The sequence below is a fragment of the Rhipicephalus sanguineus genome, chromosome 1 (assembly GCF_013339695.2).
Source record: "Rhipicephalus sanguineus isolate Rsan-2018 chromosome 1, BIME_Rsan_1.4, whole genome shotgun sequence".
Taxonomy (NCBI): Eukaryota; Metazoa; Arthropoda; class Arachnida; order Ixodida; family Ixodidae; genus Rhipicephalus; species Rhipicephalus sanguineus.
Window position 1 is genome coordinate 305791156 of NC_051176.1, and position 27993 is coordinate 305819148.

The window sequence follows — 27993 nt, forward strand, 5'->3', positions numbered from 1 at the left end:
CGTAATAACTGCTGGAAATCTTGCAGAAAAATAACACTCTACAATTAAATACAATAGTAACAAACAATGAACGCTGTAGAAATAAATACGCGCGTTAAGTGATGAGTTTGTACATGTTGTAAATACAACATGGTGGGGAAGGGCATTCCAATGTGACGCTGTTCGAGACAAAAATGAAGCAGAGAAGATAGTTGTGTGCGAACGTGGTTTTAAACAGTGTGTCGGAACGGAAAGAAAACCGAAAACGAAAAACGAAAAAAAAAACGATATTTTTGACGGGAACGAAAACGTAACCGAAACTTCATCTATTATTTCGTTCCGGAGTGAAACCGACATTTTTTCAATCGTTTTTCGGTTCACGAGAAAGCTTCGCAATCCTGAACAACTGAGCTCATGCAATGTGAGCATGTCTCAGGGTACAGTATTAGCGCGTAACTCAGGCAGGAATTCCAAAGCGAAGATGTGTTGAAATTGGGCGACAAACCTAAACAGTGGCAACCAGAGATGTTTATATCAACGCAAGTGAACTATTGCTCGCCTGTCACGCAGGCTAAGGAGGAGAGGGCACTGTCGGCGCTGAAGTTTGTAACAGCGAAAGCTGTTATGAGATCACAAGAGCTGATTTTGACGCCATAGTTGGCCGCCGCCGCCGCTTTCCGTGACCGCTATCGCGTGAAATAAGAAAAAAATAAAATGAGAAACAAATTTCTAGGATCGGGGGAATTTTAACCCGCGTCCTCTGCGTGGCAGTCGGGTCTTCCACCACGGTGCCACGCTGGTGCTTCTAACTTCTTCGTAAAAATACTCCATACAGGTGTCATGTCGGGCAAGGAATCGTGTTAACATATGTAATATAGCGCAGCAGAAGAGTAAAGTAATAGCCAGTTATCACGCAATGATAATTGTGCAAAGAGTGTGTGGTTTAATGCTTACAACCAGTGTTGGGAGTTCCCACTCCGGAATCATTCCACATTTTCGCGACCCCGGAATGCAATGGGGACAGCGCTTGGAGGAATGAAATGGGAATGGAATTAAGCGCCTTTTGCACGGAATAGGATGGGAATGGAATTACATCTTTTTCCGAATACAGAGCACATTTTCATCTACGTGCTGTTTTTGAAACTTCAAACATTAGTAAGACAGAGCCTCGAATTTAACAATAAAGCAGTATTTTTAAAATGGCTTGGCTGATTACAAGCACGGTACATTTATAAGCAACGCGCCTACTATAAACTGAGGCATAAGTGAGTCTGCAAACAAATTCATTATCTCAGCAGATACTGAAGGGAGAAACAAATTTGCGCGTTGGTTCCCATTGATACCCCTACACAAAAGCGGCGGATACTCTATGCACAGCCTGATCTTTATCTCACGAGCACTTTAGTACCTGACACACGTAAATAACCTTTGCGACAAGGAAGACATTGCATACCTGCGCACAGGCGAACACAGGAAGTTCTCCTCATCCCATCCATGCATGCGAGTAGCGCTTGAGAAGCATGAGTGCTGACGAGCAGTGCGGCCTAGTGTTCCGTATTCTATGCAAAGGCACAAGGTGGCCAAGCGGTGCACTGTTCCAACTAATACCAGCGGACCTAGAGGGTTTTGTTCCCCATTAACCAAATCTTAATTTTCTCCATATTCACGACCGCTCCAGACGCGTGGATACTACTTTTGTCAGCATAAAAGTACGCTATGTTGTCATTTTAGCATTAACACATTTAAGCTTAAACAATATTAAAACATCATCATTCGTTCAAACATGCTCTCCATGCAAATTCTATAGGTAGCGGGAGAACTGCCCCTATGGGAATTAGTAGGGTGGCTGTACTTGCGCGAGATATGTCACCAAGCTACTATCCCTCGACGTTGGTAACGTGTTTTGCGTACTTTTGCAGTTCTTAATGCATCTGATGACATCAGCTTTATGGGGCGTTCATTCTTAACTCGATAAAACTCTCGAGATGCCTTTCCTTCATTGAGGAATTACATGAATGGAACTGAACTGCCCGGCCATCCCCCGGAGCGGGAATGGGATAAGTTTTTTCATTCCGAGGAATTGAAAGGAATGGAACTGCGGCAAGTTCTAATTACCCGGAATGGAATGGAGGCGCCCATTCTGCAACACTGCTTCCCGCCCACTGCAAAGCGCTCAGCCATAATTCTTCATCATCATCAGCCACAGCACAAAGTGCACATAATGCCTTACAAATGTGTAGCGGGTACCACGATTCTCGGAAGATTGACGAAAAATGGCATAATGGGAACTTCGCTACTTCAGAAAAATTACGACGATTTGTGGCATAGTGGGTACCTTGCATGTGTACTTGTATTAGTTGCCCCAAGAGACTCTACAACTGGCTCTACAAAGTCCGCTCTTCCAGCTTTCGCTGTGACTGTGCTGCGTGTGCCACGCAGGCCTGGCGATCTTTTAATCAGAACAGCGGTCACGCACATCACATAGTATACACACTCAAGGAAGTGCTGCTTCTGAGATCGTGCTCACTCCCTTGACACAAAGCACTGAGCCCACCAAAAAATCGTAATTGACTTTTGAGAAAATAAATGCTATGACTTTGAAAGGTGTACTGGTTTGTGCTGATTGGTAGGAATTCTTGGTACACTCTAAGAAAAAAAAAAGAGTCAAAAGAGGGTCATGGAACCGTGACTCTCTTCGGGTGTCCATTTGACCCCTTTTGGAAGGTACAGGCAGAGAAAAAGAGTTAGCATTTCGGAAGGAGTTACTGGACGTTCCTGAAGCGCGTCTCGATTGGCTTCCGTCATGAAAGAGCCACCGTATACGCCATACATATCACGCGCTTGCCTTTTGGCGCCGTTGTGGCGCCTTGCTCGCCGACGAAGACGGGGTCGGCGCCGGGGTGGCGCGCCGCTCCTGCCTCCTCTCTCAGTCGTCTCAGTCTCCTCTTCTATTAGAATGCGTTGCGTGGTTGCGATGGTTGCGCGGGTTGCGTGTCTTGAAGTTTCATCAGTTTCATGTTCATGCGCGTCTTCGGTGGTGTTGACACCGGCTCCGTCCACGAAGTGACGCTTGGAGGGCGGAATATTCATGGGGCTGCGGACACGGACAACGGGCGCCAGTTAACGGTGAGTGTACTGCTTTCGTAGGCACTGATTAAACACCTTTAGCTGGGCGTCTGCAGCAGCTCTGCGGAAGTTATCTGCCAGTCGTTTCCAACAGCAGCCTGTGTCCGCAGGGCTGTTGCGGATGCCCAACTAAAGCTGTCACTTAACGAGTTGCCACCGTTATGCGCGTTGCTGTACAAGCGTTCCATAAAGTGAGCGATCCAAACAATTATCAAGGGTCATTGCTTGCTGATCGCACGTTGTGTCTGCACTACTGAAGGTACAAGATGTCGTTTTCAGATGCACTTTAGTCTACTTCATAATAACATTTCCATCCACCTTGAGTGTGCAGCGTGCTTCCGCGCGTGGGAACGTGAAAAAAAAAAGCCTGTGTACAGAACGCTCAGACGCACTATATATAATGGTTTTTGTTGGCTTAAAGACGGCAGTTTGAGGTGCAGATATAGTACGGTGGCTTCCAGAACGTACGCGGTAGTCATTCAAGTTGGACACGCCTCGCCGGTAAGGCGAAAAAGCTAGACTTTCCACGGCGCCCGTTGTGGCGGCCGACGCGGTGCACTTTTTTCCTTCGTTTCTGTTTGCTGTTTTCATGGTTTGCCAACATCTGCGATGACGCTATAACAGAATCAAGTGAGTGTACGTGATTGTGGGAGTTATGTGTGCTAATTCTAGCATATGACATGTCTGACCTCGACGTAGACGGCGTCCGCACGCGCTGGGTGTCGTTCGGGCCCTCGTACTCGCATCTGAGTATGGGTTACGTTTGTAAAACATGCGGTCAGTAACCACTCATAGCGTGCCCCTGACTGCCGGAAGATGTGCTTGGGTGTGGGGATATGCCGGCGCAAAACCGTGTTTATTCTGAAACCAAATTTTGAAGCGATTTCTCAGAAAATAAATGCTTTCATTCGAGTATAGCCAGCGCCCATTGCGAGACGAGGCTCCCGCTGCCTTTACGTGAAAATTTATTTTCGTGGCGAAATTTGAACTAAACACTCGTGGCAGATGTGCGTACAATAACGGTGTGTTGAACAAAGGGTGGTTTTAAATACAAATAATGTGTGTGTTTTGGTTATTCCCAGAATTCCGGATCACTTCTCCCGCCTCTTCACTCCAGTTGACAGCCACACTCGGGGAAACGAAGGTGCCGCTCTGGTCTGGCGCCTCACCGCTCGTGATGGGAAAATCAACAGCGGCGTTCGCCCTGTCGACGAGGCAGTCGGTCCTACATTTCTTTTGGTTGAACAAGACGACGTAGGAAAAGAGGTGAGTGGCACCCACGCAATGGAGCCTAAACCAATTTCGTTTGTTGTTTAAAAGAGGCTCACATCATCTTGTGCTGCAAGTTTGTCGCCAAGTGACGTGTTACAAAAGCTACTATTCGCAAGTTGTGTTTTACACGATAACGGCAAAAAACTTGGTTCATGGTAGAGCACTGCACGGGCTCGGGCCTACCCGAAAACCCGGGCCCGGTCCGGCCCACGGGCCGGACCGGGCCGGGTAAAGTAGTTTTCACGGCGGGCCCGGGCCGGGCTCGGGCCTGAGGCTCCAGGCTTAGGGCCGGGCCCGGGTTTGAGGTGGCGGGCTCGGGTCGGGCCGGGCTTGGTCTTTGCTCCGTTCTCAAAGGGACATAAAGTGAAACACTGAATAGACCTTTTTCAAGCACACGAGCGCCACCAACGGGAGCGCAAGCGCTCATGGGAAATGTGTGTACGCCGCAGCAGCCGCCGCAACGAGCGCACGGGCGTCGCGCTGTAGCTTTCCGCTTGCGCCGTGCCAGGACTTCTTAGACACAGTGAATTTGGCAAGGTGCAACATGTACTGCGCAATTCAATCACGAACCTCAGTGTTTAGCTGCGACGGTCTCTCGACGATTTCCACCTGTCCCACTGTAGAACCAGTTGAGCGGCTCAGAAGCGTCACCTCTTGTTTACTATTATTTTTTTTGCGCCAGTGCCTTATGGCACAAGTGAAAAAAGAATGCAACTCGGTTGCCTATGAAGTGCAGGAGTGGTCTATGAATCGCAGACGCATTTGGAATCAACGTCCATTGACACTGTCGACGAGTACAGTGTGAGGTTCTGTTATTTAAAGAGTACACTAGGAAGTGTAGTCGGCATTTGGGGAAGTGAGATACATTGATTGCGTCGCTCGCACCATATACGTAACGAACGATAAGTGCCTACTAACCTTCGTTGGTGCTATAACTACAGGTTGGAATAATACTTAGAGCGAAAAAAGAAAGGAGCAGTACAAGAAGGAAATGCACAAACCAGCGCTCACACAGAACTGAAAGTTTATTGCACGCGTGAAAAAAAAGCATATATGCAAAAATGGGGGTGCGTCGCGCGTTTCATAAAGAGGCACAAAAAGTCAAACAACCAAGGCGCATGCTTTTAGTCGATTAATAAAGTTGAATTCCTTGTCTTGTAACGACTGAGAAGGTTGACTGACAGAGAGTATGGCGTTATTTGTCACATGATATGCCTCCGAAATTTCTCGCGTTGTCTGATTAGGTTGATGGTACAAAATTACTGTTTTCGAAGATGGGATTACATTTTCATGACTGACATAGCGATGCGAGATGAGGCGGCTCCATTCAATGAATTTAGATGCTCGCTGAGGCGCGTATTAACAGATCGGACAGTCTGGCCGGTGTACATGTGGACACAAGAAAGAGAAATTTGCGGTTAACTCCTACGCAATTTACAAAACAATTGGCATGCCTATGAGCGCATTTTTCTTTGCCCATCGCAGACCCTTGCGATCTCAGCGTGACTAAGCTTATTTGGGGCGGCAAACACAACCTTCACCCCCCACATCGCTTCCCTACGTTCTTCAGGCCATGCGGCTTCTTATACACATGCGGAATAACTGCAATATTAATAGTTTCTTCGTTATTTACGGATGGAGGACGTCCGTGTTAATCTTTCTTTTCCATGCGAACGGATTTTCGCAAACCAATACAACGATACGCAGGATATCCCGCCTCTTTCATCACTTTGCAGCTGGAAACTACTGCTCATCTTATGTGCGCAAGTCTTTTTTCCAATACCGTGCGTAATCATGACATCACAATTCCTCGTTTAACAGTATTCGAACGCGCCGACGCGAAATTAAACACCTATTTCGCTGAACGCGGACTATACTGCCCGCAAAAGTGCTCCGCAGTGAAACTTAAAAGCATGTATCAAGAAACTGCAAATGATCAGAGCAAGGCATCTCGCAAGTGAATTCTAGTCCCATACCTTTTTTTAAAAACGTTTAGAATGTGCTCACTTCTTTGTACAGCGCGTGACTTGTCAGTTAAAATAAAAATAATTATCTGTACACCTGTGCAGTGTAACACCTCTCTACAGTTTGGTTAAACCCGATCACGAGCCGCTATGGCATTAAATGTCATAGCGGCTTGTGAACAAGTAATCATTGAATAAATACGAATTCGGTGTTCCAGCTTACATTGGTCAAGATAGCACGCTTCGACTGCGTGTATCGGCCCGTGATAACTCGCATGCCGTTTAATTGCTACATCCGGTATACATCCGCTCGGTAATATACCTACACTGCCTCCATCATTCCTTTCGCATTTCATGCAAAGAGATACATGCAGGTGCGTTCAGACATGTGTAGTATTTAGGATTTAATAATAGTGAACCAGCAGCGACGCGTTTTTTTTTTTTTCGTTTGGTGCTCCCACGGCGCCAACGAGCAGCGAGCGACGGAACAGCCGGCGGGCTCGCCGCACACACTTTTCCCATAGTGCTTCGCGCGCCCGCGGGGGGTTCTGGGATTGCTTGAAAAAGGTCTATTGGTTTATACTGATAAAGTTTACTCTGAGAACCCGAATGTCATTCATCTTACCATTATGAGTTTATTAATTGAGGAGAAAATCAAGGTCAGCAGTTCCATTTTTAAATTTCGCCCTGAAAACTCCGCGCGTGACGTCCCGGATTTGAAACTGTATTTGTCGTATTTCGGGGAATTTCACTCAACATAAATTCCTGAAACATAGTATGTTAAGTCTATGGCCCACTCAAAGGTCAATATACTTCATTTTACCGATTAGGAACTACGTAGGCCTTAGTAGAGACTGTCAGAATCTATGACGTCACGGCGCCTGCTACGCGAATTTCAAGGTGGCGTCGCCACCCGCATTTTCTTTTTGTGCGTTTTATCACTAACCAAGAGCCTTGTCGCAGCGAGCGTGGTGATTTTTGAATTGTAAAAGAGTAATTTACTGATAATTGAAAAATCGTTTTTCTCTTCAATGTCCCTTTAAGTTAGTTCCACATACGTTGTGCATACATATACGTTTCGCATTTTATCTAAAAAAACGCTTTTCTTTATGTGGGGCAATCTATTTGGAGAAGCTGTATGACGGACAAGCAATCAACTTCTTTTGCTTCTTGCATATGCGGCTACTTGATTTATCGAGCTAAAAGTAAATAGACCGGGCGCTTACATAGTTAACATATCGCTATTCTGTGCTTCATTTGCATTCGTTATTATTTTATATCTCAAATGTTATTCTGTAATCGCAGAAATAAGTGTAATATAATAAATTGATACCTCTAACGTATCATCGCAAGGGCGATCACAGAGCTCCGAAGCGGGGAAGCGTACTTGAAAGTTTCAGCTTTGAACAAAAGGACTTAAACAAAAGGACTGCACGAAGTCTCTTTACTTGGCATTTCTATAAAGACACCTTCTCTATTTGTGTTTCCGTGACGGCTTCCAGTGGTTATGTGACACGAGATGGACATGCACAGCCTAATGTTTGTGCCCACATTGTCAACTTCTGAGCGTTCGTCTTTTTCCGCTATACCATGGGTCTCAAACTCACCCCAGCTAACAGGCCGCCTTCCCGAAAATTTACTCCCTCAGGGGAAAGGACAGTGATGAAGAGCGGGGGGAGGGGGGAGGATAGGTCGTACCAAATGTCAGCTAACGTTGCCATTTGAAATAACTTTTCCATATCTAATATATGGGTCATTTCTGAAGAATATTTGGCGGCAGAATTCCAACATATGGATACCATCTCCAAAATGACTGAAATCTGGACGCCGATTCTGATATGTAGAAATATGTTTCACGGTTATGTATCAACAAATGGTGGTCGCAGCGGGTGCCTCACGAAAAAAAATTATTTAGCCCTGTGCACATAGGTTGGCAAGAAATGTCGAGCTCACTCGGACTTTCTCATGGAATATATTTTGTCCTTAGGGCTCACTCGCACTCATACTCACCAAAAATTTTCCTCAACCGGATTCACTCAGACTCAAATTTTGTCAACCGGACTCACTCGGGCTCAGACTCACCTAAATATTACTCACTCGGACTCACTCAGAATCAGACTCACGGCTCAATCAGAGTCTGAGTTCGTCGACTTATGAATCCGTTAGCGTATAATAAGCTTTTGCGATCAGGATCTCAATGCACTTAAATGCCAATATCTCGCATAACCGGTGCTGTACAATGTGCTTTTTGATCTACCTTCATATACGAGCTATTAGTGATGGCAATCCAGTAAGGACATTTTTATTGAAAGATATGACTCACACGAGATAATTTTATCAAGAACTTCCTTTGCACAATGTTGCGAGGAGAGGGGGTCAAGCCACGCCTCTGATCAATAAATATTGAGCTGGCGTATGAACGCTAGTGCGTTGAAGTATCTGTGACTAGAAGTGAGTATCAACGTGAGCCGTCATAACGCTGATAGTAATGCTGAAGTTGAGCAGTTAACTCATACCTGTGTAGCTTAAGAACGTACTTATAAAAAAAAAAAAGAAAGATGGGACGAAGACAGTCATGTGTGCGCCGTGGGCCGTAGCGGGAAGTCCGTCGGTCGCGTGTTTGAAACCGCTGAGCTATATAGTGCGAGAGCTACATGATACTGCCGCAACAGCGTTGGAATGTGCAGGAATAGCATAGGTCCAGTAAACAAGGCGTGGGGCAAAGTATATTCGCTTGACGAAATATCTGGCTTGAAAAGAGACAATTACGAATTCCGTGCCGGGTGATGTCCCTTTGCTTCGAACCATATGCATCCAATTAGTAAGCGTCGAGGAGCTTATTCGCGCCTTTATCACCAAACTGGAACGAACCCCGAAAATAGATGGAAATCGCTTCGTCTACCTTCTGCCAGTTTTACCCCCGTAATCCAATGTCCGGACGCCATCGTCCGGACATAACATCGCAGAAGAAGGCTTTACAAGCACTACTAGCCTTCCTGTGATCCACTGGCCTGTCAGAGCGCCTCTGAGCGGAACGCTCTCGTGTGTGTATGGTCGTGATTGCTTTTTTCCTTATTTATTATTTATTTTTTCTCTCTCTCGCTTTCAACCCCCTATTCCCCAACCCCAGTGCAGGGTAGCATACCGGATACAAACTTCTGGTTAACCTCCCCGCCTTCCTCTGCTCGTTCTCTCTCTTCTGCCAGTACAACATTGTTAGGAAGAATAATACGTAAAAAAATAGCACGGTGCAAACCGTGCACAACATACACTGCTGAAAACTGCAAGGAGAAGCCCTCAAAGAGGAGTTTTATGGAATATATTGCAGAGTGGCACGACGTTCGAGAACGAGAGAAATGAAGGGATGAGCTGGACAGCTATGTTCATTCTGCAGAGGTTCCCAAATATATTCTAAATTTGCTTCAGTGGTGGAAGTTAAGTAGAACGACTGCCGACGCCTTCACAATTCGCAAGGCAGATGTGCGCCAAGCAATGCGAGAAACTTTAGCGCGGCAGGAGATGTGATGCAATAGCGCATGCGCTTAAAGCCGCAATCTCTTGACAATTTGATTTTTTGCACAATGACATGTGAACAAATAAACTATCAAATGTGCCACAAAAACTTATAGACTGTATATACTAACAGCAGGGACGTATTCAGGTGGGGGGGGGGGCACACCGGGCCGGTGCCTCCCCCCCAATTTTTTTCTGCCATGGATGTCGGATCAAAAGCGTGCCCCCCCCCCCCCCCGAAAAAATTTTCTGCCTACGCCACTGACTAGCAGTGGTGTGATATATGAAAATAATGCTTTGACAAATAGTGTTTTCTTCCTTTTGGCTACTTACACGTACTTCTAAAATAATACGTGGTGCACGCGGTTCATTATAATTTTTATATATACGTTTGTGTATTTAGAACAACGTAATAAATTTGGCGTTTTTCCTCTATTTCTCTTCGTGTGGCAAGGAGCTACTATGTTGAAGGACAGTGCTACATATCCAGAAGGGTGCACGATCAGTTTGTCGTTAGAGCATGTTTTAAACTTCAACAGAGAGTGCAATAAAAACAGAGTGAAGAGGGCGTTCTGTTCTCCGTCTCCTCTGTTTTTATTGCGCTACCTATTGAAACCGAACTTATGCTGCAAATCACTTTCCTTGCTACTATATTATCTGCTACAAAACTCCCTTGATGATCCCCATTGTATCTGCAGAAAAAATAGGTTCAGCATACCACTGCTCAACAAACATTCATTGTACCCAGTATGTACGCTCAACTGTTTCCACCGTGAGCCCCTTTTTACAAGTAATTACCGTAGGTTAAAGTATAATTGTTAAAGAAGCATGCGCTAACAAAGCGTACATATCTGCTACCTAAAAAAACCTTACTGTCGATTCCATGTTCGGTCAACACCACCAAGATTAGTGGCTCGGGCCCCTGTCGGGCCCGATCTGCAGTCCGGCCGGGCCGGGCCGGGCCGGGTAGGCGAAATTCTTTCTCGGGTTCGGGCCGGGCCCGGGTCTCGCTTTGAGTCACCGGGCCGGGTCCGGGCGGGTAAACTTGAATGAGGCCCGGGCCCCGGCCGCGCCCGGGCCGGAAATCACGGCCCGTGCAGTGCTCTACTTACCATACGTGTTTGCATTTGTTGTTTTGTTGTGAGCCTTTATTGTGTCTATGTGAACCACTTATTTTGTAGGTTTTGCAAACCTTTTCTCCAATTTCATTTTCTCATCATGATATCACGTTCTGCTTTTCAGATACCATTTTTCATGGTGCTCACGCTGAACAGGAGCGACAACCTAGCAAGCCACAAGTCTGATGCCTCCAGCCGTCACCACTTTTTGATTTATTCTTAATCATAAGGAATAAAGATTGAAACATGATGCCCATTTCTGCAGTTTATTTTGCACCATATGACACTATGCACATCAGTCACACATTTTAGTTGGCTATACTCATAGAAGCATGTAAATGAGGAATACCGAAACTTCTTAATTGGAAATCACAGACCATCTTTTCGTGCTTTCTATATAACTTTGCTGGAAAACATGTGTTGTTTTGACGAGTTTTATCAAAATAATGCTAGAATTTAACTATTATTTTTTTGCGGTCGCTGGGCAGAACGGCTAGTATTATTGGACTTGCTTAAAATGAATACTCCACTATTTTCAACAGTAGTCGCGCAAAAGTAAAGCAAGAGTCAAATGAGTAGCTTAAAATACTTGTGGAGTCGTCTGACGCTTCGGTGTGGGTCACTTGACCCCCGTAGGAGTGTTACTGGCAAGAGTCATTTGACTCTCTATAAGTGGTAACGTAATCCTTCGTATGAGAGTCTTTCCACTCTTCCTAGAGGGTCAGGGGACTCTCATAGAGCGAGCCGACCCTGACCCACCAAGAGAGTCACCGTGACTATTTAAAGAGAGTCCTATATGTGACAAGTCAGAACTCTCCGAAAAGAGTCACGCATACTCTTTTTTTTTCTTAGAGTGTACCTGACTGCCACGCAGAATGCTTGCGTTTGATTCTTTCTATGATCCTGATTGTTGTTCTTTGCATTCGTCAGGTCAACGCTGCAACTGGCGGTTTTTCATAACACTCTCCCATTTAAATTACCAGTGTCTGTTCTCGCCGTTCCTGGGTAGATATAAACTGTCAATTGCCTGTGGTGCATATCCTCGTACCGCAGCCCGTGGTAACTAAAACCGAAACGAAAAACATTTCGTTCCGACACCCTGGTTTTAAAACCTGTAGCGGTTGACCAGTGCGTTGCGATACTCTCGCTGGTTGTGTGTTCTACGGCATGGGGTTAAGTGAACTGTATAAGAACTTGTGAAAAAAACCACAGCTGGCTGTCGTACGACTGTGCGAGAGTGACTGTAACTTAGATTTTTCTTTTAGGGCGGATATGCTTACGTCATATGGGTAGGATGAATGAATGTACCTTGATTTTGAAGACTCATGCGCGTTGATGAGGATATGGGTCCCAGATTGGTGAAGCATATTAAACTTTAGGCCTGATTAGAGTGATATGTACGCCAGTGGTGTCACGTCTTATGGGGCATCAAGTAAGTGGCGCCTCAAAGAGCCGAGTGATTGGTTCGCCTATGAGAGCATGCTGTTGATATGTGTGACCCTGCAGTTAACATAAAAGGAGATTAAGACTCCTAAGCACTTGAATGATGAGACTATTTCAATGGGGCTATTGGCTATCGTGTAAGAAGAAGAAATGGGGTTGCGACTACGGGTAAATGACTTATGTTTAGATTTTTTTGGAGTAAAAGTCATTAGCCACCGGGTACACCAAGACTGCGCATGGTTAAGATTTTCCTGTAATGTATCTGCGTCAGTAATATTGTTAATGGTATGATAAATGATTCAGTCATCTGCGAACATCCGGATTTTGCAAGTTACGTGGAGGGGTAATTCAGTGATCTATACTAAAAAAATTTGCAGCGGCTTAGCTCGGCTATGCCAGGATATACGTAGCGTTAGCAAAGGTTCAGCTGATTATTTTTAGCTTTCCAGATTGTCTAGGATTATTAGCCTTCTTCTGTTCATTCTTCGTACGCTGAACCGCTAATTGCCAGGCACCTACTTCGGGATCCGATGAGATAAGCTTCTCGGCTCTTCTGCGCCGTCGAGCAGCATTTGCGTTCTCCTTCTCCCTGGCGTTACCCACCTGCAAACGCCAGTCAGAGGCGCTATCAAGCGGCCCCAGAGCAGCGTCAGACGGCGACTGCACAGCGAAGGCGAACAGCTGCGCGCGCGCCGGCGCCACTGTGTGTATGGCTACGACGTCACTCCTCTCGAATGCGGCGCAGACCAGCAGCGGCCAGAGCCGTATATTCCTTCGGAGAGTTCGGCGGAGGGGCGGAGCCAACAACCATCCAAATTTAGCGGCGGCGCTGTCCGCCATTTTGTGCCGCGGCACTGTAAGCTCGCATTGGCGTGCGCCCGCAACGCTCCGTCTCTGGCGAACCCTTTCTTCGGCGAGTTAAGGGGCTGATATACTCCAGCGTAACGTCGACGCGCGCGCACGCTCGGCACAGTGACGCTACGCTAACAAACGTGCAGCACTCTATAGACCAGACCACAGCGAATTCCATGCGCATCGCCATATTTGCATCGCGCGTCGCGCCATCTATCGCACACGCGACGAAACAACATGCGCGGGCTGCCACGCCAGCAGACGCTACACAGAGCAAACGTGAAACTCCCGAAACTCAGCCCGTCGGAGAGCGTGTTTCGCGTCTTTTCAGCCTGGACATTTTCGCTGTTTTTATTGGAACATCAAGAACATCTTGCTCATGCAAGACCACAATGTATACAGTACGTGCTGAGTGGGCTGCGGAAGCAACCTCGTCAGATACATACGCTGTTACATTTGTAAATATATACGTTCTCGCTGTAGTACGCCTGAATCGTAATTGCAGTGCAGCTCGCGAAAGAGTGAAACGGTGTTTTGTTGCCCCATATTACAAGTTGTGCACAAAGTTTTGTGAAAGCTCATCATTTCAGCATGCATCGCGCAATAATTAGAGGACGCTTTACGGGTAGTTTCGCGGAACGTAATTTTTGTTTCACGGGCGCTCTTATAATAATGCGTCTTGCTCACAAAAGCGTGCTATCAGGGAGTATAACCTGAAGTATCGTTCAGCGATCCCTTTTGGAAGCTACCTGCGCTATTTTATTCTTGTAACGATGGTGCTTTACAAGCGAAACTGTGCTACTCTTAGTTAAGCCGGTTGGCTACGCCTGCGACGTAAAGGACACCGGCGCGAGTACTGTTTACTTACGTGCCAATATATGCATTATGTGCACCTGGATGCCTCGTGTACAAATAAATTGGGGACATCAAACACTGAAATGAAAGCACGAAATTCTGGCCAGCTGTTGAGGAGCACCGTGCCATTTATTACCTTTTGAAGACGAAATCTCGAAGGCGTGAATGCCATCAAAAGCACTAAAGCTTAATACTACGTTGAAAGTGGCAAAGCATGCTGATTGCTTGTGCTTGAAAGCACTACCTTGCACTAGATTTTCGTCAAAGGAAACGCTCAAAGGTATGAAGTGCACGCTCACACAAAGCTCGCGCCTGCCTTCAACCCAGCTGCGTGTCACGCAAATTAGGCTCGCAAAATAAACAGGTGGGCATCACAGTGCAGAATACACGCAGTTAGTGTACTTACTCGCGCATTTTCACTCGGCTCCTAGTTTTTTGCTTGAATCACAGTTATCCACTCGCGGCGAAGCTGAAAACACCGCACCGGCACTATTTCCGTGGCGCGTCGTAATCGTCGCAGACAACGCTAATATCCTCTTGTTGCGCTGCTTGTTTTGGCATCCAAAGACGACGCAGTAGTGCCCAGACGAGCTCTTATACGCTGAAGCGGCGTGAACGGGTACTTTTTTGCACTTTAAAGCCTCAGAACTGCAGCTTGCCCTGTTTACTTGGTGCAGCCCGCGCGCGCCTTGGCAGCCCCGGTCAGCCCGGCATCTGGGTCGTCGGAGTATATCTGGGTCGTCGGAGTATAACGCACGTCGGAGTATAACAGAGCCTTTAGAGCAGCCTACTGCGCTGCAAGCCCCCATTGCGACGACCGTGCAGGTCCACGATGTTCCACGCAGCCGACACGTGCACGAACAGCAGCAAAGACACACCAGGTCGGTCACAGAGGAAGCACTGAGAGGAAGCATAAATGCCGACAGCGACGTCACGGGTACAGCATCACGAGAAACCTCGGCACGAAATCAAGGGAGCGACATGTTCATAGAGCCAATGGGGACGAATATTTGGGCACGATGGTGGCGCCGTCTGGATTCTAACGGTAGTTGCGAAAACAATTAAAAATGTTATCTTGCTCTCAACAGAAAAAGCTTTTAGGATCTTTCACATGCAATTTAGTTTTAAGAACTACGAATATTGTTTGTAGATTTTATAGCTGTGTATAAAATGAAATATGTTTCAAACGCACAAGGGCGTTTTGATATGGCGCCTGGCGTTCCGCATAGCAGACGATGCCATCGTCCTCTGCTTCTGCGTCGCCGCTGGCCCCGCTCGCTCAGGCAGCCCCTTCTCCACCCTCGCTGAATTTCTCTCGTTTCCATAATTAACACAGTAGTCACTTACTCATTAGGTACTCACAAGTATCTTACATACTTACTTTAGTAGGGTAGTGCTGCCACATACAGGCTGAGCGAAATGACAACGCTGATCACACAAACATGCTGCAATAAACTATTTTATTGCGACTGCATCGATGTTTACACAAAATGAAGGACACGTAAGTAGCGTTTTAGCATGTATACCAGCGAATAACATGCATGCATAAGCGTTTATATGCAAAGAAGGTACGTACTACGCATAGCCCCACCACAGATGTCCGGAGCACAGATGCTGTCCAGCGTTGGATGATAAATAGATCCAACTGCACGAAGCCTTCGCTGGTATAAGAAAGGTATACCGCTAAAGTCCCTGCACTTCTGCTGCTCAAGATGTCGCACCACTTCGTTCACAGTATTCAGCAAACTGTCTGTAACTGATATGAACATATCTGCGTCCCTTTCACGGCCCAGTGCGGCGTGACTGTTTGTTTTCTGGTTTGCGCTGCCACCAAAAGAGCTTCACTTTCAAATCTTTTTAGCCTTCGCGCTATACACGTTTCTGACAGCATAAAATTAAATGAGAAACGGTTTTTTGTGCATATTGACCTGAAGTCTTACAAATAAAATCGGCGAAAAAAAGGCTTAGATGGCGTTTCGATTACCGCTGCCGGCGGTGCGCTGTCGTCGTTTCGATGGGGGCGACACCTGAAGGCCCGGACGCGAAGCTCGCATCATGCCACCGGCTTGATGAAATGGCGTCGGCGGCGCGGAAGCGCGCTGTTGCCAGACTGTAGTGCAGCAGTTGCCAGACTGGCGGCGAGATCAAAAGAGCGCCGAACTCTCCCAAAGGGAATATACGGCTCTGGCAGCGGCGAGCCGCGCACGGCGGTGGCGGAGTCTGCGCGCGCGCCGGCGCCAGCCTGTCTGCCGCGCCTACGACGCCACTCCTCCCGAACGCGCAGACCAGCAGCGGGGAGCCGCGCGCGGCGGTGTCGGAGAGCGCGTGAGATGCCAGCTCCGGTGACCCAGCTGTGTGACATCACTGATCCTCGCGCATGCGCAACACGGCTCATGACGCTCCACGCGAAATCGGCTCCGGCTAGGCAAGTGTAGCTAACGCTACAAAAAAAGAAGTGGGCCAAGAACAGACCTCTGGGGACATCTGAAGAGAGAGAAAGTGGGACGGAGGAATGATCATTGACACTGAAGAACTGCGAGTGGTTGGTTAGGAATGCTTCAAGCCATTTTAGTACATCGAAGTTTAAGTTTAAGAAGTAAAGTTTATGTAACAAGTGTTGGTGAGAAAACTCGTCAAACGCTTTTTCATAGTCGAGAAAGGTAGCGTCAGTTTGCGTGTTACAGTCAGGATTCGTATGAAAATGGAAAGCGCTTGCTGTGTTTCGCAAGAAAGGCCCTTACGAAATCCATGCTGGGCAGGACGAGAGAAATGATTGGCATGGTTCACGATGAGTGAGTTAAGTGATGTGTTCCATCATTTTGCTTGGCAGACGCGTCAGGGAGATCGGAATGCCTGTAAGGTGCATACACCGAGGCATCCACGATAAATTCCATCGAGCTTTCTCTTGTTCTAAGGAAGCTATTCTTTGCCACTAGGTATCATATTAAATGATGCCCCTATATTTGAGAGAATAATCAGCATTATAGACCCCGCTTACATGCGATGTACGACTTGCATGGTTCAACAGCCTTCTTACCTTAGCGCCAATGCAGGATGGAACAGTCTACCACTTCATATCACTTCAATATAATACACCTATGTGTGCGTTTTAGCGACTGGTTCATCACCATCATTTATTTTAACACGAAAGTGTTTTATGCCGGGGTCCACCAAGACTTCACTGACGTATTTCCGTCACGGATATGACGTTCTTAAAATGTACACGAACATAATACAAAGAAAGAAACCAGAAGAAAAACTTCCACAAACATGGAAAATTTGGGAATCGAACCCACGACCTCTCGGTCCGCGACGATAGATTGCCGAGCGTTTAACCCATTGCGCCACAAACGCATTTGCAGAAAGCTACACAGACGCGCCTTATATATCTAACACTCCTCCGTGTACCCGCGCTCTTGCTCGGGGCGGTGCCGCCGCCTACTAGCAGAAAAGAGAAGTACTGCATTATGACACTAACGCACACCGACAGTGAACGCTTCGGTGGTCTCAGCACTACGACGCCTCGATGCCAGCATTCGAAGGGAGGCTGGCATCAAGAAGCACTGCCAACGCCACCTAGGTGGTGTTCGCCCTACTTAGCACTGCGGAGCGTGGCCTCCGCAATTAGCTCTGAAAATGTTTCTGAAGTTGATTGCGGAGGCTGCAATTGCGACGCGCTATACGCGCTGATTTGACTCGGTGACGATTCAGTTGCGTGCTTTGTCTTTCGCGTTGTATTAGTGTGTCAGTTATGTGCTTGGTCTTTCGCATTGTGCTAGCGTGTGCAGCGTAATGCAGCTTCCATATGCACAAACGGTGTTTCTCCGCTGTCTACTGATACGAGTGTGATGGCACCGACTACGAGAACTGCGGCATTAAGCGCCGTCGAAAGACAACGACGTCGGCGAGCTAACGCCGCGCAAGTGAGTTTGGTGCAGCGATGGGCACGCCAGGGGGGAGCAGGAGGCCTTCGCGCGTTCACGGCTCAAGCTGAGAAATCTGCCTCTCGCTTTCCAGAAGTTGACCGTATCGCGACCCAACTGGCTGCCATACACGCACCGAACCAAGACCGAAATGATCGCACCTTCGCCGAAGCGACCCGCCAGCGGGACGCCGCTCGACAATACGACGCAGGATGCCCAGCACACCCACAGGATGGTCCACGACCCGCAAATCATGCACCCTTCGCTGCAGTGGACCGCGAGTTGACCAAATGATTCAGTGACAATCCGTTCGGTTTCGCCTGCACGGTTTGCGAACGCCTGTGGTTCACGTGTGATTTGCGCGATGCTCCGGCGCGTGCAATGCAGTGTCTCCGGACAATGTATCCCGGTCGCGAGTCTTTCAAAAACTTCCTCTTATGTGCCAACTGTTTGACTTTCGTGTTCTATACCGATTCCTATATCAGAGGGATCAACCACATTTTTTTCCTTAAGGACGAAATGATGATGATGATCATTACCCTACACTCTTTGTTGCAGTTGGCCTCACCGATGGCCATCAATTTCTTCATTACTCCCGTACTTTCAAAACGCACGGTATATTTGTACAAAAGCGAGGAATGCAAGTCAGCGACGTACAACTCCTGTTAAGCTCGTGTACTATTGCAATGTCTTCTGTTGGCTGACGATATGACATGAATATACGATACGATGACGAAGGTGGCTTCAGACGCCAGCAGTGCGCGCGCGTGTTTGAAAATGACACTTCCACTTCACTTGAAAGAAAACGGCTGATGACCGAGCATTACGTGTTTCATGGCCTTTCTGTCTTCTGCGACTTTTACAATTAGTGTGCGCATACCGACACGGACACATCCCCCATGACGCCCCCGGCGATGGACGTCGTTTATAGGCAGTTGATGCAAGCAGGGTTGCTAGGCCCGAACGGCCTTTCGATGCCTTCCATGCGTGGTATAAGAATGTAGAGAGAATGATGAGGGGAGATGGTTTTGCGGTCAGCACTGGACACCTCTGGGAGCAAACGAAGACCGATCGGTGCGAATAGGAAGAAGGCTGGTTATTGAGAGAAATGCGCCAGAAGCGACACGATAAAAGGAGGAAGCCGCTTGAAATGCAGACACTTCTCTGTGTACAGCTTCAATCGCGGCTTTACTTTGGCCGTCGGGTCAGGGTTTGGAGTCCTGCCGATTCGTCTCCGTTAAAGTCTCACTGCTTTTAAAAAATGCCCTTTTTCTTCTTGAGTTGCCGTAACCTTATACTGCGATCGCACTCCACGTGCCCTCCCTTTCTTCAGCCCATTTTCAGGCAGACCTTCCAGCAATCCTTCAGGAATCTTCCTTTTTGTTTGTATAAGACTACGCACTTCAAACATGGTTTGCGTCCAAAATATTGTATTGAAAGATCGTACGCCACATTTCAGAGATTTCACTAACATTTAGGCACTTTTATTTTTATTCATTTTTTTTGCCGGCAAACTACCTCTTGGACTAGCTGCTGGAACTTCTCACGCGATTGCTAGTGTTTCCAGTATGACTTATTAACCGTCAGCTGTGGGCGAGATTGCGGTATTAATTATTAACCCTTATAAAAAGTACTGTTGACTTCCTATATGGCCAGAATATTGTCTTATTGTTGACGCAATGCACTATCAGTAATATACCGCAACATTAATTGAGCTTAACAAGTTTTTATCAACAATGTTTCTGTTGAGCAGCTCGCAGAAAGAATGCCATTGATTATGGCGAAATACTAGTGAGGAATTATTGACTGATAATGCTGCTATCATTCGGCATAAAGCAGTCGACGTGTCATTCTCCGGAGTACCATTTGTTTCACTTACTACCATCAATGCGTCATCAACTCAAAAAGGCATGTCATCATACATTTGTCCCATACTGTTTTGCGAGTTGTCTGGCGCTCGCTGGAACAGGGATTCATGTCTTACGGTGTAGGAGCGGTATAGATTTGTGCACGGGTATTGGAGCAAAGCGTTACGAGTCTCTCGTCACTGTATTGCGGCCGCCCAAGGTATCCTGCATCTCCCTACCCGTGGTCGTGAGCCTGAGTCTTTAAATTATCGCTGTGATATGCGGACCCCGGCACTCAGCTTCTCAAAGGGGGTGTATATGGTTTAACAGAATGCGCTGACAGGCTAGCTGGTGCTTATCCATATGAACATTTAGCACACAAAAAAAAAACGACGCAAGAAAGCCGACAGGACAGAGCGCTACTATCAAATGTAGATATCCACGGACATAGAAGCCGATCCGTGGGTGTCCCTGTTAGTAGTCCGAGAGCAGCCTTGTAGGCGGTATGAAAAACAGTATCGGCTCGTACAACCTCGGTCTTACTGAGTTCTAGCCTCTAGGTGGGTAAGTACGTTACTCTGCCCATTACAAAGGCGCGTATTAGGCAGACAGTTTGCGCCTTTCCAAAGCCTTTGCGATGGTGGGTCACTCTGCGTACCATGGGCGCAATTTCTATTACCATCGTGCGAAGAGTTTCAAGTCGGTATTTTGCGTGCCTATCGCCCTGTACCCAGAGGCCAAGTATGCGTGCCTTGGCTACCTCGCATATGGGATGGTTGGCTACTCTTCCCAGGCCGAAGGGTTGTTTGCCTCAGTAAACCTTGCCATGTACGCGAAGAAATTACGATTTTTCCGGGGAGCAGCTCATACCACAGTCCTCCGCAAAGAGATGCACTGTCTGAGCTGCTTCTTGTGGGGTACACTTTACGTGGACACAGACTGCTCCGACACGCATGGCTTTTCGCTGGCAGCCGCTGGCTCGGCCCGCAGGCCAGATTTATTCACATGCCCCTACGCCAAGACGGCCTCAGCAAACACGTCGGAAGCCGCAATCAAAACCAAAGAAGCCATGAGGCAGAAATTCTATGTCCTCCCGAACTGTCAAATAGTGTGTCGTTATTTCACTAGCAGCCGCATTCCTGCGTTTGTCGCCAAACTCTTAGAAGCAACACCAGGAGTACCTTGTCATATATGATGCCGGCGACACATTGCAGCGACGGGTAATGACAGAGCGAAAAGTGCAGCTCGAGCAATTAATTATAGGTCTCATCAAACGCGAAAGCTGACTGTCGACGTCAGCACGAGGGATGCAAAAAAAAAACATCCTTCCGTCATAGGAATCGGTATAACGCGCACGTGAACCGCGTCTTCACAGAAGTAGTTGATGTTTTATTGTACATTGATATATAAGAGCTGGCACAATGTCTATTGGTGTTCGGCAGCTATAGCACCGTTTGACGCGGATGCACCAACGCTGACGCCTGGTGGCACATCTCCATTCTGACGACTAACTTCCATGATCACGATTTAACCCTTGTAGTAGCTGAAGTTGTTAGCATACACCTGGGCAAAACGTATGGTGAATTGCTCGCAAAGATGGCATCAACAAGCTCATAATAAACACTGGTACTCGGTACGGACACATTCAAAGCGTCGTCGTTTGACGAGAGAAAGGCCAAGGTGTGCCAGGGGTTGATTACGGCGACCAGCACATGGCCGACAGAATAAGCACACTTACGGGTTAGCGTTTGAAACTGCTGTCCCAGCAGTGGTGGGGAACTGCTAGCGGATACTCCGCAGGCGTTCACGCACCCCGTTAACAACCGGGCGCCGGGTCGGGGGGACGCCTTGCCCTTTTAACCGGTGGGTGTCCGGCGGCAGGATTCGAACCACCTACCTACCGTTGCCGAGGCGGACGCCCTATGCGCTAGGCCCCGCCTACCAAGGTCACACTGAAATGGAGAAGCTGTACGAGATATAAGAGGCGTTTGGAAACCTCATGCATGAGCGTCGGTGGAGCAGTGGGTAGAGCGTTCAGCGCCATTCTTCGCAAGCCGATAGGTTGTGGGTTCGACTTCCAGGTCATCCAAATCAACGAAACGTTTTCTTCTGTTTTTTTTTCTGTTTCATCTGTTCGTGTGCATGTTACCGGTGCCACATCCGTGACGAAAATGATGTCAGTGAAGTATTGGGGGACCCCGGCATAAAACACTTTCGTGTTAAAGATGATCAAGCGATGACGGTACCATATGACGTCATTATGACGTCACAGCCCTATTGAAAATCTTGGGTTAATGGATGCTGGAATTGTTGGTGGATATGGTGGAAACAATAGTGGACAAGGTGGAAAGAATAGTGGATGTGGTGGAAGCTGTGGTGGTCATAATGGCTGGTGATGGCGAGAGTGGCAGAAATAGTGGCGGATGGTGGTGGTGGTGGCGAGCTTCTTTTTGCGTTAAGTGGAAAATGCTGGCTGATGGTGGCGATTAAAAACATGTTTTGGTGGATAGCTTGGTGAACAAGCTGGATGACGGTGGCATGATGGAAGCATGGTGGAGGATGGTGGCATGACGGAAGTGCAGGTGACATTATGTGAAATCACTGGCATTTACAATGTTTTCCTGTTGAATGTGCAGAAAACATGTTTACAGTTCAAAGAAACCAACGCCGGTCATTACGCTTTCTAGCACGCTTTTTTTTATTCATGCGACGTCAATAACCGCCTCAAGTTTTGTGGAGCACAGCAGCCGTGAATGCTTGCATTTTGTGGACGAACATACATCTCTTTGACATCCGTGAATTGTTGCTGTATTTGTCATGTTTACAAGTCTAAAGGTGTCTGTGTGAACAGCGACAGTAGCTGTGTTACATCGCCACGAAGTTGTCCAGAAGTAAATGAGCTCTGGCTGCACAATGGCCCCTTGCAACGGGCAGACCAGAATGCAGCCGCCGCTTGATACCGCCACGCTAGAAACGCAACTCTGGCAATTCTTGCACACTCACTTACCTCAGCGTCACGTTAAGGTAACAGTGAGAATGCATGCGAAGCTAAAATGCACAAACTTTTACCTTCGGCCTGCGTCGAGATAAGCCCCATCAAGTATGACTTCCATCCACCATCATATTATACCACCATGATTTCCACCAAAGGTTAGGCATAGCTTAAACACCGAGTCCGTCTACGTGTCATCTGCACTTCTGGGTTTTAGGATACACGATTCCGATGAGTACGAATGACTTTACAGCACAGCTGTGGCATCCGTTAACCTAAATGGAGCATTTTTTTTATTGTGTACGGTGTCCGCACAAGAAGCGACGATGCGACGCGCTTCCAGCAAACGCCTCCGGTCACCAACCGCCACCGGTCGCACTCGCCGACACTTCTCTGACTCGTATGCGAGAACATAGACTTGTCAATTCGTACGCCTTACTTGAACCAATATGATAGCATAGTTTTCCCGCGCACTGCACTCGTTCTTGGCCCAGCTCTTATGCAGTTGTAGCTAATGATACAGCGTCAGATCAGTGCGCTGACACGGCCGCGCTGTACGTTCCGCGAAAAAACGTTGCAATACTCAATCATTTGTGCGCGCGTATTTATCGAATGAGATTAGAGTCGACATAAAGCCTCTGCACATGTCGCCCTTTGGAAAAAAACGAGAAACGGCTTTTAAACTTGACAGTAACAGCCAGTAAACTCCACTTGATATTTTTTGGGGGTTAAGTTGAGAATTGTAAAAGAATGTTAGTGCTGTTGCTATTATCCACGTGCCATTCGTTAGCGGCAGCAGTTTGTTTGCGTTTATTAACTTTGCAAATTTTATCAGGAGGTGAAGATCGCGTGTCTCGAGTATGAGACATGCAAAGCTGAAGCCAAACGGTGTATTAGTATGTTGACTAGTCAATCTACAGAACGCAAAAGATGTGTCAACATGGCGTTTCGTTTCACTGAAGATGAACCCACCAAAAGAGCTCTTGGGGATGAAAAGCGATACGCGCTTTCTAAGCAGATATTGCAAATTGAATCATGCGGTGCCATGTGCACAGAAACACAGCAAATAAGAGCCGCATTTGAAGATCACTACAAAAACCTGTTCACTGCGTCTGAGTTTTTGGATGACGACAAAGAAAAAGCTGACCGTTTCATTACTCTGATGACGCACTTACAGCAGGATGATAGGCTCACCGTTGATGGGCCTATAACAAAGCAGGAAATTAAGTGCAATCTGAACTTTGCAGAAAAACAAAACTCCAGGCCCAGATGGCCTTAGCGCGGAATTTTACGTCAAATTTCAAGAACTTCTCATTCCTTTTCTTGAGGCACTTTTTAAAGAAGACTATGAACGTGCTGAACTTCCTCCTTCTTTCTATTAAGGACATACAACTTTGGTCCCGTAAAGTGCCGACAGTGAAGTATTAAAAAGAGTAACTGGATATATGCCGATATCTTTATGTAATGTTGATTATAAGATGTTTGCGAAAATACTCACGAACAAGTTGCAAACAGTGATTACTAAATGTGTACTGGTGCCACAGACCGGAGATCGTGGCCACCTGTTCTTTGATGAACGTACCGTTGTACACTCTTCCCGGACTTTTACTAAGCTTTTTGAGTTGACTATTTTTAAGCGCTTATCCCCTCTTGTAAGCTTCATCCCCTTCTCCACTTTCTTCATAAGCATTAACTTGAGCCACAGACCGGAGATCGTGGCCACCTGTTTATTTAGTGAATGTACCGTTGTACACTCTTCCCAGACTTTTACTAAGCTTTTTGAGTTGACTGCTTTTAAGCGCTTATCCCTTCTTGTGAAGCTTCATCCCCTTCTCCACTTTCTTTATTAGCATTAACTGGTGCCACAGACCGGAGATCGTGGCCACCTGTTTTTTGATGAACGTACCGTTGTACACTCTTCCCGGACTTTTACTAAGCTTTTTGAGTTGACTATTTTTAAGCGCTTATCCCCTCTTGTAAGCTTCATCCCCTTCTCCACTTTCTTCATAAGCATTAACTTGAGCCACAGACCGGAGATCGTGGCCACCTGTTTATTTAGTGAATGTACCGTTGTACACTCTTCCCAGACTTTTACTAAGCTTTTTGAGTTCACTGCTTTTAAGTGCTTATCCCTTCTTGTGAAGCTTCATCCCCTTCTCCACTTTCTTTATTAGCATTAACTGGTGCCACAGACCGGAGATCGTGGCCACCTGTTTTTTGATGAACGTACCGTTGTACACTCTTCCCGGACTTTTACTAAGCTTTTTGAGTTGACTATTTTTAAGCGCTTATCCCCTCTTGTAAGCTTCATCCCCTTCTCCACTTTCTTCATAAGCATTAACTTGAGCCACAGACCGGAGATCGTGGCCACCTGTTTATTTAGTGAATGTACCGTTGTACACTCTTCCCAGACTTTTACTAAGCTTTTCGAGTTGACTGCTTTTAAGCGCTTATCCCTTCTTGTGAAGCTTCATCCCCTTCTCCACTTTCTTTATTAGCATTAACTGGTGCCACAGACCGGAGATCGTGGCCACCTGTTTTTTGATGAACGTACCGTTGTACACTCTTCCCGGACTTTTACTAAGCTTTTTGAGTTGACTATTTTTAAGCGCTTATCCCCTCTTGTAAGCTTCATCCCCTTCTCCACTTTCTTCATAAGCATTAACTTGAGCCACAGACCGGAGATCGTGGCCACCTGTTTATTTAGTGAATGTACCGTTGTACACTCTTCCCAGACTTTACTAAGCTTTTTGAGTTGACTGCTTTTAAGCGCTTATCCCTTCTTGTGAAGCTTCATCCCCTTCTCCACTTTCTTTATTAGCATTAACTGGTGCCACAGACCGGAGATCGTGGCCACCTGTTTTTTGATGAACGTACCGTTGTACACTCTTCCCGGACTTTTACTAAGCTTTTTGAGTTGACTATTTTTAAGCGCTTATCCCCTCTTGTAAGCTTCATCCCCTTCTCCACTTTCTTCATAAGCATTAACTTGAGCCACAGACCGGAGATCGTGGCCACCTGTTTATTTAGTGAATGTACCGTTGTACACTCTTCCCAGACTTTTACTAAGCTTTTTGAGTTGACTGCTTTTAAGCGCTTATCCCTTCTTGTGAAGCTTCATCCCCTTCTCCACTTTCTTTATTAGCATTAACTGGTGCCACATACCGGAGATCGTGGCCACCTGTTTTTTGATGAACGTACCGTTGTACACTCTTCCCGGACTTTTACTAAGCTTTTTGAGTTCACTATTTTTAAGCGCTTATCCCCTCTTGTAAGCTTCATCCCCTTCTCCACTTTCTTCATAAGCATTAACTTGAGCCACAGACCGGAGATCGTGGCCACCTGTTTTTTGGTGAATGTGCCGTTGTACAATGCTAATAAAGAAAGTGGAGAAGGGGATGAAGCTTCACAAGAAGGGATAAGCGCTTAAAAGCAGTCAACTCAAAAAGCTTAGTAAAAGTCTGGGAAGAGTGTACAACGGTACATTCACTAAAAAACAGGTGGCCACGATCTCCGGTCTGTGGCTCAAGTCAATGCTTATGAAGAAAGTGGAGAAGGGGATGAAGCTTACAAGAGGGGATAAGCGCTTAAAAATAGTCAACTCAAAAAGCTTAGTAAAAGTCCGGGAAGAGTGTACAACGGTACGTACACCAAAAAACAGGTGGCCACGATCTCCGGTCTGTGGCACCAGTTAATGCTAATAAAGAAAGTGGAGAAGCGGATGAAGCTTCACAAGAAGGGATAAGCGCTTAAAAGCAATCAATTCAAAAAGCTTAGTAAAAGTCTGGGAAGAGTGTACAACGGTACATTCACTAAATAAACAGGTGGCCACGATCTCCGGTCTGTGGCTCAAGTTAATGCTTATGAAGAAAGTGGAGAAGGGGATGAAGCTTACAAGAGGGGATAAGCGCTTAAAAATAGTCAACTCAAAAAGCTTAGTAAAAGTCCGGGAAGAGTGTACAACGGTACGTACACCAAAAAACAGGTGGCCACGATCTCCGGTCTGTGGCACCAGTTAATGCTAATAAAGAAAGTGGAGAAGGGGATGAAGCTTCACAAGAAGGGATAAGCGCTTAAAAGCAATCAATTCAAAAAGCTTAGTAAGAGTCTGGGAAGAGTGTACAACGGTACATTCACTAAATAAACAGGTGGCCACGATCTCCGGTCTGTGGCTCAAGTTAATGCTTATGAAGAAAGTGGAGAAGGGGATGAAGCTTACAAGAGGGGATAAGCGCTTAAAAATAGTCAACTCAAAAAGCTTAGTAAAAGTCCGGGAAGAGTGTACAACGGTACATTCACTAAAAAACAGGTGGCCACGATCTCCGGTCTGTGGCTCAAGTTAATGCTTATGAAGAAAGTGGAGAATATCTTTAGATTGGAATGCGTGTGAGCATGCTGTAGGTCCGACAGCGTGCTCCTAAAGCGATGTCCGAAAAGAATAATAAAATAAAATATAAGAAATATAAAAAAAGAAAACAAAAGAGAGAGAGAGAGAGATTTTTCGGTTAAGATTATTATTAACTTGAATCTTCCAGAGCACGAATTGAAGACAGTATGCCCGGATTGATATTTAGTCCAGCCTTCAATGTATTAAATTTATAAATCATATGATTCGCGCTGTTCACGCTCCCTTGTACTGGAGAAAGCACTTTGCAGGAGTGTAACCTTGATGGAATTGAATGGGTGGTTTTCGGAATTTATATGCTGAGACAAAGGAACATGCGGAAGCGAATTAACATGGGAACGATGGTTGTTAAAGCGGGTGCGGAAGGCCGTGTCTGTCTGACCTATGTATGGAATACTGCATACTCCCACTCGAGAAGGTATACTACATTAAGCTGTCACAGTTAAGGTTTGAGTGAAGAGAGTGAAGAGAGTATATATATATATATATATATATATATATATATATATATATATATATATATATATATATATATATATATATATATATATATATATATATATATATATATTGCAGGCATATATGCATCTCTATTCATCACTAGGGACGGGAGGATGACCGCCGCCGTAGCTCAGTGGTAGAGCATCGGACGCGTTATTCGAAAGTCGCAGGTTCGGTCCCTGCCGGTGGCAAGTTATCTTTTC

General features: G+C 46.5%; 2 long non-coding RNA genes across 2 annotated transcripts in view; one reads left to right on the forward strand and one right to left on the reverse strand.

Annotated features, from left to right (window-relative positions):
* Positions 1 to 27993, reverse strand: part of LOC125756906 (uncharacterized) — a 458042-nt gene that overhangs the window by 105508 nt on the left and 324541 nt on the right. The window lies entirely within an intron of this gene.
* LOC125756907 (uncharacterized) lies at positions 3002 to 11226 on the forward strand. Its single transcript, XR_007414866.1, has 3 exons — positions 3002 to 3105; positions 4188 to 4371; positions 11097 to 11226. It is a non-coding gene; the product is annotated as an uncharacterized LOC125756907 (long non-coding RNA).